The sequence below is a fragment of the Meles meles genome, chromosome 19 (genome assembly GCF_922984935.1).
Source record: "Meles meles chromosome 19, mMelMel3.1 paternal haplotype, whole genome shotgun sequence".
NCBI classification, from domain to species: domain Eukaryota; kingdom Metazoa; phylum Chordata; class Mammalia; order Carnivora; family Mustelidae; genus Meles; species Meles meles.
Window position 1 is genome coordinate 55861674 of NC_060084.1, and position 11248 is coordinate 55872921.

The following is an 11248-nucleotide window of genomic DNA, read 5'->3' on the forward strand; positions in this document are numbered from 1 at the left end:
AAATTTATTTGAGAGAGATTGAGAGCATGAGAAGGGAGAAGGTCAGAGGAAGAAGCAGGCTCCCTGCAGAGCTGGGAGCCTGAGCAGGACTTGATCCCGGCACTCCAGGATCATGACCTGAGCCGAAGGCAGTCACTCAACTAACTGAGCCACCCAGGCACCTAGAATCCTAATTTCAACATCTTCAACAGTAAGGAGAAGCAAGCCACCACTACAAGAAATAATACAGATTAATCCTGTGGGCATAAGGTTAAGCAAGAGAAGCCAGATATTAAAAAGCGTGTTCTTCATAATCACATTTGTATGAAATTCTAAAACAGGTAAAACCAGTGAACAATGTTAGGAGTTATGATATCAGTTGCCTTGGGAAGGGGGTCCAATTCAGCTCCAAGAGTTCTGATCGTCATTTTCTTCCCAGCAGCTAGAATGGTGCCCAAAATGCCATAAATGTCCCCATTACATTTGATAAGCTACACAATGAATGAATCATGCATACATATAACATTTTATGTGACCCCAGATGGAGACATTACCTAAGGGAAGACACAGTATTTGGAGAAAAAAAGAATGTATGTATTTGGTTAAATTACTTGGAATGAAAATGAGACCTCAAATCTATGTGCAGCTTAGGAGCAGTGCAAGCTAGATCATCCTGTGTGAGAAAAGGAATGCAGAGAAAAATGGTGGGAGGGGGAGGAGAGAGTGGGGAAGGGATTCTATGAGATGAAAATTCATTCCTCACTTGCATATGAACATTGGGGAATGCTTGATGGGGGAGGGAATCTCTCCTGGACACTGGTGAAGGAATTTTTGAAGTACTATTATTGGTCTGGATTGGCTAGGAAGATAATAATTGACATGAAGCAGGAGACAGGGAATTAGGAATGTCATTCCACTAGGATTCATAAAAGTGAGGGCTCCCACTGGTAGCAGGGAGTTGGTGAGTATTTTTGTGCATGCCAACAACGTGAAGAAGGCATCTGGGGGAGTTCCTCCTGACTTGCTGGGGACAGCAGTGCAACGTGGAGACCCCCCAGAAGTCTCCCCCCCACCCCATGCCCTGCCACTTCACTAGCAGTGTGCCCCTGGAAAAGTCACCTTACCTTCACTCCAAACCTCTGAAGGCTCAGCAAAGGAATGAAGAAATGGGACGCAGGACGAGTCCTTATGTAACTTATGTAAAATGGGAATCTCAGAGGTGAGGTATTGGGCTCTGACCCTTAAATGTGACCTACTTCTCTTTTCCTACTTTCACAAACTACTGTGGCCTCCACGAGTCTGTCTCCCCCCTCCAGCTGTGGGGATGGGAAGAATGGGACAGTTACGCTCTAAGGGGAGGGGAGGGATTGTGAGAGCCAGTAGTGCTTTCTGGACTCAGAATACAGCGGCCCTCCAAATCCACAAAGAATATAGCTTTGGAGGAGGTTATTTAAAGAGTGGGATTGGGATTAGTGATCATTGCTCTCATGATTTTGAGTGCTTGTCAAACTGTAATTGTACGTGAATCACCTGGGGATGTTATTAAAATAAGGATTCCGATTTAGCAGGTCTTAGATTCTAAATTTCTTTCTTTTTTTTAAAAGAAGATTTTATTTACTTATTTGTGAGAGAGAAACAGAGAGAGAGCAGGGGCAGGGAGGAGGGGCAGAGGGAAAGGGAGAAGCAGGCTCCCCACTGAGCAGGGAGCCCAAGGCTGGGCTCATTCCTAGGACCCTGGGATCATGACCTGAGCTGAAGGAAGACGCTTAATGGACTGAGCCACCCAGGCACCCATCTTTTTCATTTTTTTTTTTTTTTAAGAGAGAGAGGGCATGAGCATGCACAGTGGGGGCGGGGCAGAGAGAGAAGGAGGGAGGGAGAGAATCTCAAGCAGACTCCATGCTATTCTAAGAGCAGAGCCAGATATGGGGCTCAGTCTCACCACCCTGAGATTGTGACCTGAGCCAAAATCAAGCTCAGATGCTTAACCAACTGAGCCACCCAGGCACCCCTAGATTCTACATTTCTAACAAGCTCTCAGTTGATGTTAGCACTGCTGGACCAAGTCCACATTGGCAAGGAGCCAGACTTCTGTCAAGATTAAAACCTCTGTATGGGGGGAGCCTGGGCAGCTCAGTGGGTTAAGCCTTTGCCTTTGGATCAGGTTTTGACCTCAGGGTCCTGGGATCAAGCCCCACATCCGGCTCTCTGCTCAGCGGGGAGCCTGCTTCCCCCCCCCCCTCTGCCTGCCTCTCTGCCTACTTGTGGTCTCTCTCTCTGTCAGATAAATAAAATCTTTAAAAAAAAGAAAAAGATTAAACCTCTGTAAAAATGTCTTCAGAAGGTCTTGGCCTAGGGCGCCTGGGTGACTCAGTGGGTTAAAGCCTCTGCCTTCGGTTCAGGTCATGATCCCAGGGTCCTGGGATCGAGCCCCACATTGGGATCTCTGCTCAGCAGAGAGCCTGCTTACTCCTCTCTCTGCCTGTTTCTCTGCCTACTTGTGAACTCTGTCTGTCAAATAAATAAAATCTTTAAAAAAAAAAAAAAAGAAGGTCTTGGCCTAGAACAAATATGAGGAAATAAATAAAAAGCATTTGTATAAATGAGAAAAAAAAAAAAAAAAACATGGGTTCACTTTGGATTCTCCAAAGCTATGGAGCTGAGAGTTTCAGATGCCAACAATGCCCCAGATGCTATCTGGGTGACGTTGGTTAAAAGATCGTTAAGCCCCCAGCTGTGTGCTGCTATTGAAGGTGCCAGAGAAAGCCACGAAAGATGAGCAAATTCTCTGCCTTTATGGAACTTACTACCTAACAGAGACAACAGACACAAATAAATATATATGCATCTATATTTGAGATCATGAAAAACATTATGAAGGGAAAAAATACAGGGAGGAGAGTTCAGGAAGCCTTGCACAGGACATGGTGTGTGAGGTGAGTCTCAAAGGATGGGCAGGTTCAGCCATGGAGGAGAAGCACACCTTTGCAGGCATAGGGACTAGATTGTGGCAGGAGGGAGGTGGGAAGAGGCTGAGCTGTCAGGTGGGTCTGGCCTGTGGAAGGAAAGCAGGAGAATATCAGATAAAGTAAGAGACAATACAGAGACAGGTCGGAAACACCTTGAGTGAGGCTTGGACTTTATCCCGAGGGCAATGGGGAGCTATGGAGTGTTCTTTTTTTTTTTTTTTAAAGATTTTATTTATTTATTTGACAGAGAGAGATCACAAGTAGTCAGAGAGGCAGGCAGAGAGAGTAAGAGGGAAGCAGGCTCCCTGCCGAGCAGAGAGCCCGATGCGGGACTCGATCCCAGGACCCTGAGATCATGACCTGAGCTGAAGGCAGCGGCTTAAACCACTGAGCCACTCAGGCGCCCCTGGAGTGTTCTTTTTCTAATTGAGGTAAAATGCACACTATGTAACACTGGCCATTTGAACTATTTTCAAATGTACAATTCAGAGACATTAAATACATTGGCAATTTTTTTTAAAGATTTTATTTATTTATTTGACAGACAGAGATCACAAGTAGTCAGAGAGGCAGGGAGGGAGAGAGGAGGAAGCAGGCTCCCCACTGAGCAGAGAGCCTGATGCGGGGCTCGATCCCAGGACCCTAGGAACATGACCTGAGCTGAAGGCAGAGGCTTTAACCCACTGAGCCACCCAGGCGCCCCTACATTGGCAATCTTGTGCAGTCATTACCACCATCTATTTCTAGAACATTTTTCATCCCAAAAGGAAACCCCAGACCCATCAAGCAAGTCATTTCTCCCACCCCCAGCCCCTCACAACCACCTACCTACTTTCTCTCCCTGTGAACTTGTCTCTTCTGGATATTTCTTATAAATGAAATCATATAATATGTGACATTCTTCTATGTCGGGCTTTTCTCACTTAGTATATGTTTCAAGGTTCATCCATGCGACAGCACAAATCAGTACTCCATTCCTTTTTATGGCTATATAATATTTCATTGTAAGGCATGGGGTGGTTTTGAGCAGGGGACAGATGGTGTCAGGTCCCCTTTAAAGGAAAATCCTTCAGGGCCGTTGTGGAGGATGAACCGAAGGAGGCCGCTTGGAGTCTGGGAGAGTAAGGGGGAGGCCGGCTGAAGTGCCTGGTTGGCTGAGTCTGTAGATCATGTGATTCTTGATCTCAAGGTCATGAGTTCAAGCCCCACACTGGGTGTAGAGCCTACTTTAAAAAGAACAAGGGGGGGAGGAGGAGGCTGAACCCCTGGTTAAGGGGCCTGAGTGGGGGCAGTGGATGTGTTTGAGGGATGTGGGGGTAAGCAGCAACATTCTAAGGCAGGGAGAGAAGGAAAAGATGCTGCTAACTTGGGTTTTTTAGGCTTTCCTGAATGACTCATTAGCTGACGCCTCCCTCCCCACCACTGTCACAGGAAGAGAAGGATTTCTAAGAATGCAGAGGGGAAGGCAGAGGAAAGCCGAGTCTGTAATTATTTTATACATCCCCTTTCCAAAAAGCCCTGACTTCTCCAGGGAAGGAAGAGAACTGGCAGTTTCTGGGGACTTGTGTAGCACACCATTATTTCTACACAGGAATGAATCCATCCCAGCCCCTGACTTCAAGGGTCCCAGAGTTCAAGGTCAAGGAAAGACCTTTTTTTTTTTTTTTTTTTTATGACAGTCAATTCAGAAAACACTGAAAATGCTTCCTGAGACTTCTTTCTTGTCAAGAAAACATGATTTTTTCTGATTACAAAAATGCCATGTCTTTATTTCAAAATATTCTTGTGTGCTAGTAAGTGGAAAGACACATAAAGATGTTAAGAAACTTTTAGTATTGGGGCACCTGGGTGGCTCGGTTGTTAGGCGTCTGCCTTTGGCCTGGGTCGTGATCCCAGAGCCCTGGGATCAAGCCCCGCATCAGGCTCCCTGCTTAGTGGGAAGCCTGCTTCTCCTTCTTCCACTCCCCCTGCTTGTGCTCCCTCTCTCACTGTCTCTCTCTCTCTCTCTCTCAAATAAATCAATAAAATCTTAAAAAAAAAAAAAAAGAAAGAAATTTTTACTGCTGTCATGACTGGCACCAGGATTTATGTTAAGGGGAATTTTTTTTTTTTTTTTTAAGAGAGTGAGAGTGAGTGGGGGGGCAGGAGGGGAGGGGCAGAGGAAGAGGGAGAGACAGAATCTTAAGCAGGCTCCATGCCCAGTGCAGAGCCCCATCCTCAGGGCTCAATCTCACGAGCCTGAGATCGTGACCTGAGCTGAAATCAGAAGTCAGATGCTCAACCAGCTGAGCAACCCAGGTCCCCAGAGGAGAATCTCGATGAACAAGTTGAAAGAGAAAGATGAATGTTAGGAGCATGAAGGGGAGACACTTCTGTAACCAGAAGAGTGGGACCCAGATGCTGAGTGGGTGTCCTTAGGTTGGGGAAAAGGGGGATGACAGAAGGAGAGGCTAGAGCAAGTCGAGGTACCCACCAGAACCCTTGCAAATACTTCTTAAAATATTTTATTTTATTTTATTATTTTTTATGAAAATTTTTTTATTATGTTCTTTTAGCCAGTATACAGTACATCATTAGTTTTTGATCTAGTGTTCAACGATTCATCAGTTGCGTGTAACAGCCAGTACTCATCACAACGCATGCCCTCCTTAATACCCATCACCTGGTTACCCCAGCCCCCTACCCCTCTTGCCAACACTTTTAACAGGGATGGATGTTCTGCAAACTGTCATTTTTTAAAACTTTTTATATGTTTTTTTAAAGATTTTATTTATCTGACACAGAGAGACACAGAGAGAGAGGGAACACAAGCAAGGGGAACGGGAGAGGGAGAAGCAGGCTTCGTGCTGAGCAGGGAGCCTGATGTGGGCCTTGATCCCAGGACCCTGGGATCAGAACCTGAGCTGAAGGCAGACACTTAATGACTGAGCCATCCAGGCATCCAACTATCATTTTTTTTTAAATTAATTTTTAAGGGTGCCTGGGTGGCTCAGATGGTTGAGTATCTGCCTTCGGCTCAGGTTATTATCCCAGGGTCCTGGAATCGAGCCCCACTTGGGCTCTTGCTTCTTGGGGAGCCTGCTTCCCCCTCTGCCTCTCTCTCTCTCTTTGTCTCTCATGAATAAATAAATAAATAAAATCTTTTAAAAGTAATAAATTTTAAAAATATCTCTGCCATTTCAGTGAAATAAATCTCTCCATCCCTCCACGAAATCTTCAGTAAAGTCTGCTATTCTCAGGAATGTTTTGTGTGCATGGATTTCCCTTGAGTCTTGTTTTTTGGGGAAACAAAGAACCCGTGTGTGAAATAATACTTCCGGTAGGCAAAGGGAGCCCTAGAACATTATAATACTTCCACGATTTGTAGACACTTTGCCAGAGAGCAATGTAATTGGCAGAGGCTCAGGAGAAGTTTCTTAGATCATCAGGGTCAAGGAAGCTAACACTAAGGTTAAGAATATCACCCACCGTCCAGATAGGACTGCTTCTAAATATGACAGAAATAACACATTTCATGATTCGTTTGATTGGGTGCAACATAAATTTTGATGACTTACACAACTTAGTTTTGGTGTTTACTTGTCAATTCCACTGTGAGTTAAGTAAGTAGGTTTTATTTTTCCCATATAACACAGCCGGAGGTTAGCTGCCCAGCTGCTCACTGGCACTCTCAGGGACCCTGGCTCCCTCCTGCATGTGTTCCCCTCTGTCCCTGGCATCTACTTTCATTATCATTCTTGGTGCCTCATCCTAAGATGGACACCACAGCTTCCAGCATCCCAGCCATGATCAGGGCAGACGTCAGTGGGGAAAGAGTGCAATCATTTTATCAGGTAGAGCAAACGCTTGCTCAGAAGACAGCCCACTTTGGCTTACATTTCACTGGCCAGAACGGGTCCCCTGGCCCCTGGCGTAGAGTTCAACAGGTTAAAGAATTCTCGTTACGCTCTTCTACCTCAGTCCATTTGGTCCTGCCGTGTTTCCGGACTCAAGACTGACCCAGTCCCCACTTCTGAATCTAGTGTCAAGGTGGTCATGATGGCAGACTCTAAAATTGTCACGAAGAGTTCAAGCCCGTGATGGTGTGATGCACTGGAAAGATCACAGTCCTGGAGTCAGGCAGGCTGAGTGTGAATTTCTGCTCTGCCTTGTGCTAGCTCTGGGACCTTGGGCAAACCACTCCCTCCTGCAAGTTTCAGTTTCCTCCCTGCAAAAATGAGCATAAGAACATCACCTCCTTCTTAGTGCTGGTGTTAAGAATGAGTGAATGACATGACATGTCTTCTATACATGTCGGGTGTTTGTTTTTGCTGGGACTGATTCTTTTTCTTTCTAAAGATCTTATTTATTTATTTATTTTTTTTTTTTTAAAGATTTTATTAATTTGACAGAGAGAGATCACAAGTAGGCAGAGAGACAGGCAGAGTGAGAGAGAGGGAAGCAGGCTCCCTGCTGAACAGAGAGCCCGATGTGGGGCTCGATCCCAGGACCCTGAGATCATGACCTGAGCCGAAGGCAGCGGCTTAACCCACTGAGCCACCCAGGTGCCCCATAAAGATCTTATTTATTTATCTGAGACAGAGAGAGAGAGAGAGAGGGAGAGGGAGAGGGAGGGAACACAAGCAGGGGGAGAGGGGCAAAGGGAGAAGAAGGGCGAGAAGCAGACTCTGCACTGAGCAGGGAGCCTGATGCAGGGCTCCATCATAGGGCCCTGGGATCATGACCTGAGCTGAAGGCGGATGCTTAACCCACTGAGCCCCCCAGGCACCTCCAAGTTCCAGCTTTTAGACCCCTTATCTGCTGGAAGGACACTTACTGCCCTATGAGGCAACTCCTCCAATTTGGGGTCCACTGGGGCCCGAAGAAGCAAAGTGACCTGCAGGCCATCATTAGGCACCCCAAAGCTGCTGAGTTCTCTGGTCACTACTGCCACTGCCAGGGCCTCTCCGTCCGGCAGTCACAGTCACAACCTCACCAGGGCCTGTGCACAGGGGTTGTGAAACTTCCTCTATAGCTAGCTGTGTCCTCACCCACTGGCTCTGACCGCAGACCCTGGAGGAAGTGCCCAGCTGTGTGGGGTCTGCCCCCACGGGGCTGGGGATGGTCTTCCGGAGCCCTCCAGGATCCCCCCCCCCACCATTTCTGCCCTCACCGATCGAGCAGAGCAGGCCACTTGCTGAGGATATTAAAACCCAGTAGAGCAAGGCACTCAAAGACAATCTGTTCTGTTCCTAACACCTCCAACCACGTCACGCCTCTCTGTTACAAGCTCTCCTCGAATGCAGGAGGAGGACATTTCGCAGAAGTTAGCACAGTGTGGAATTCTATATTGTCCTCGCCCAGTTAGTCCACAACCACCAGGGGCCCACTGGTCGGCCGGCTAATCCAGGTTTGTTCCAGGAGAGCTGGGGTGAGGTCTGTGCTGGGGATCAGGCTCTGGGAGTGGACAGTGGATCCCCCACTTCTCCCCAGGTTCCAAGATTCCCAAACTGCGGTCTCGGAAACGCCCTCCCCGTTCTGTCCCTTTATTTGGATCTCCCCACTCCCTGCTCTGCTCTGGGACTCTGCCTTTGAAGCCAAGTGAGTAGGGAAAAGCTTGCCAGGGTGATGTAACACAGAATCCAGAATCCATGCAGCTAGCTAGGACAGGTCTGTCTTTCTCCCCCAAGAGAAATATGTGTTTCATATTTCTTGGCCTCTGGCATGAGGCCAGCAGGTGGCTCTGTTCCAGACACAGCGCGTACCAGACTGCTGGATGCAAATGGCTTCCACACCCCCGTCTAGGGTGGTCGCTGCTGCTCTCTCCAGACCCCGGGCAGTAGGATGGAAGAAAACAAATGGAGAGGGAGCGATTTTCTTAGGAAACCCCGCGCCATTCACTACACAGATCATCCCCCTCCTACCCCAACCCTCCCAAGCAGTCACATGACCAAGGTAGTGGCGGTGTGGTGGGGGATGGTGCAGGGGATGGCACGTGTCTCTAATGGGCCATCAGGTGCCCAGATAAAATTCAAAGTGTTCTTCTGCTAAAATAGAACCTGGGGAGGCAGAGTGACTAACAGCCTCCAGCGTCATGCCAGAAGGTTATGTTTTCCGAAGCAAAAAAGCAGATTTTTTTTCCATCTTCCTTTCTCCTGGAACGCACAACTATAACCACAGTCAGCGCTTCAACTAGCAATTTTTTTCCCTCCCTATTCAAGTGGGGGGAAAATTGCCTTCATTGGAAAAAAACAAAAAACAAGAAACCACGAAGCAAGGAACACGCAGTCATCTGCAAAACTGATATGTCCTGAGCTTCTTAGAAGAAAGCCTTCTCCCCACCATCAGCAAATCCCTGCACCAGCTCATTGCTCAGGCAGCAGACAGAGGGGTTCCCTGGGGGACCCTGTGATGGTGTCGAAGTCTGAGGGGTATCAGGGACATGGTGGGGCAGCTCCCGGAGCCAAGGGAGGCCGCCAGGATGCAGGCAGGGCAGGCCAACGAGGAGCCCCAGTGAAGGCGAGTGCAGGGCCCTGCCGAGGATTCCGCTGCAGGATAGGCTGGCCTTCAGGTTGGGTCACAGGGGCCTGGGGTTGGCTGGCCAGCAGGAGGAGCCCAGCCGCGCAGGCAGCAGAGCCTGATGGGTAAGTGCACAGCTGGGGAGGTGGCCACCTGCATTTGAGCTGGCTCTGGGAGTGGCCTGCATCTCCACTCGTCAGATAGTCGTTGTGTGTTACATTCATCACGAGCACCTTCATGATGGACTTTGTTCACTATGTGCAGACTGGATATCCAGCCTCGACGGGGCGTGCTCTTGTAAGACATCCAGGAAGGCTGCCATGGGTCTTGTCTCCTGCTTTTTTTTTTTTTTTTTAAGATTTTTGGGGCTCCTGGGTGGCTCAGTGGGTTAAGCCTCTTGCCTTCGGCTCAGGTCATGATCTCAGCATCCTGGGATGGAACCCTGCATTGGGTTCTCTGCTGGGCAGGGAGCCTGCTTCCGCCTCTCTTTCTTCCTGCCTCTAGGCCTACTTGTAATCTCTGTCTGTCAAATAAATAAATAAAAATCTTAAAAAAAAATCTGAATTAGCCTTGGTTAAAATGAACAGATACCCTGCACCACATGGGGATTTGATGAGAAGCCTTGAAAGGAAGGTATGTTTGTTGCTGGGGTGCTCGGAGGACATAATTGCTGATGCGCCCTTTCTCGCTGAGTGAGGACACGTGGGTAAGCGAATGTTTATGACCCAATGTCCGGGGACGCAGTGGATGAGGGTCTGTGATGTTATGATTTATAATAAGAGATGACCCACACTCTCACTCCCTCTAACTCAGCAATGAAAAAACAAAGGTCCCTATCAGAGGAGCCCAGGAAGAAAATAAGTTGATTCAATAAATGCATATTCCAGACCTTTTAAAAAGCATCAAGCCATCTTATCCAAAATGTAGCGTGTCCTCTAGTCCCGCCTCCAGTAACAAGTGCCTTCATTTTATTGCCGAGCAGAGATACGACATCAGCCGAACTGACTTCTGTCCGTCCAGCTGGTTCTAGGAGCAATTCTGCTGGTCAGAGTTAGTATGAAAACCGACTGGGACCAGTGCTCGCCCCACACATCTGAACACACTCAAGAAAGTTAATGGACACAACGCAGGGCAGGTGGGAGTTATCCTTTACAGCTGAGCACAGTGGGAGCGAGTCACGTACTTAACGGTGGCCGAAAATCATAAACAATGTTATGTATATTTGTACGTTTATGTATTTTTTTGTCATCTCTTCACCCAGCCTGAGGCTCTGACTCACAACCCCGAGGTCAAGACTCACATGCCCTTCCTGGTGAGCCTGCCAGGCGCCTCACACACAATGTTAATCGTAAAAGTCGAATTTATTTATTATAAAATAAGGAATAACATAAAATAGATAATGACATAAAATAAATAACAAAATAAAAATAAAGCTATAAAATAAAAAACAAAAGATAAACATTAAAAAATAAAAAATAAAATTTTAAAGTAAAATAATAAAAATCAATAAAATAAAATAAAATAAAATGGAAAACAAAAACCCCTGAGCTCCCAAGGACAGTGGCCCCCAAATTCGGGATTATGTCCCTAGAGGCCCAGGAGGTGGGGCCCCTGGCTGGGTTTGGCAGGCTGACCTCTGACCTCCGCCCGCGGCCGCAGAGGGCCCGCACCCGCCGAGGGCCCGCGCCACCAGCAGAGGGCGCTCCGACACAGCAGATGCCCCCCGGGCCGGCGTCGCGCCGGGAGCCGCAGCCAGGTGAGCCGGCCCCGCCCACTTGCGGGGGCGTCTCCGCGGGGTAACC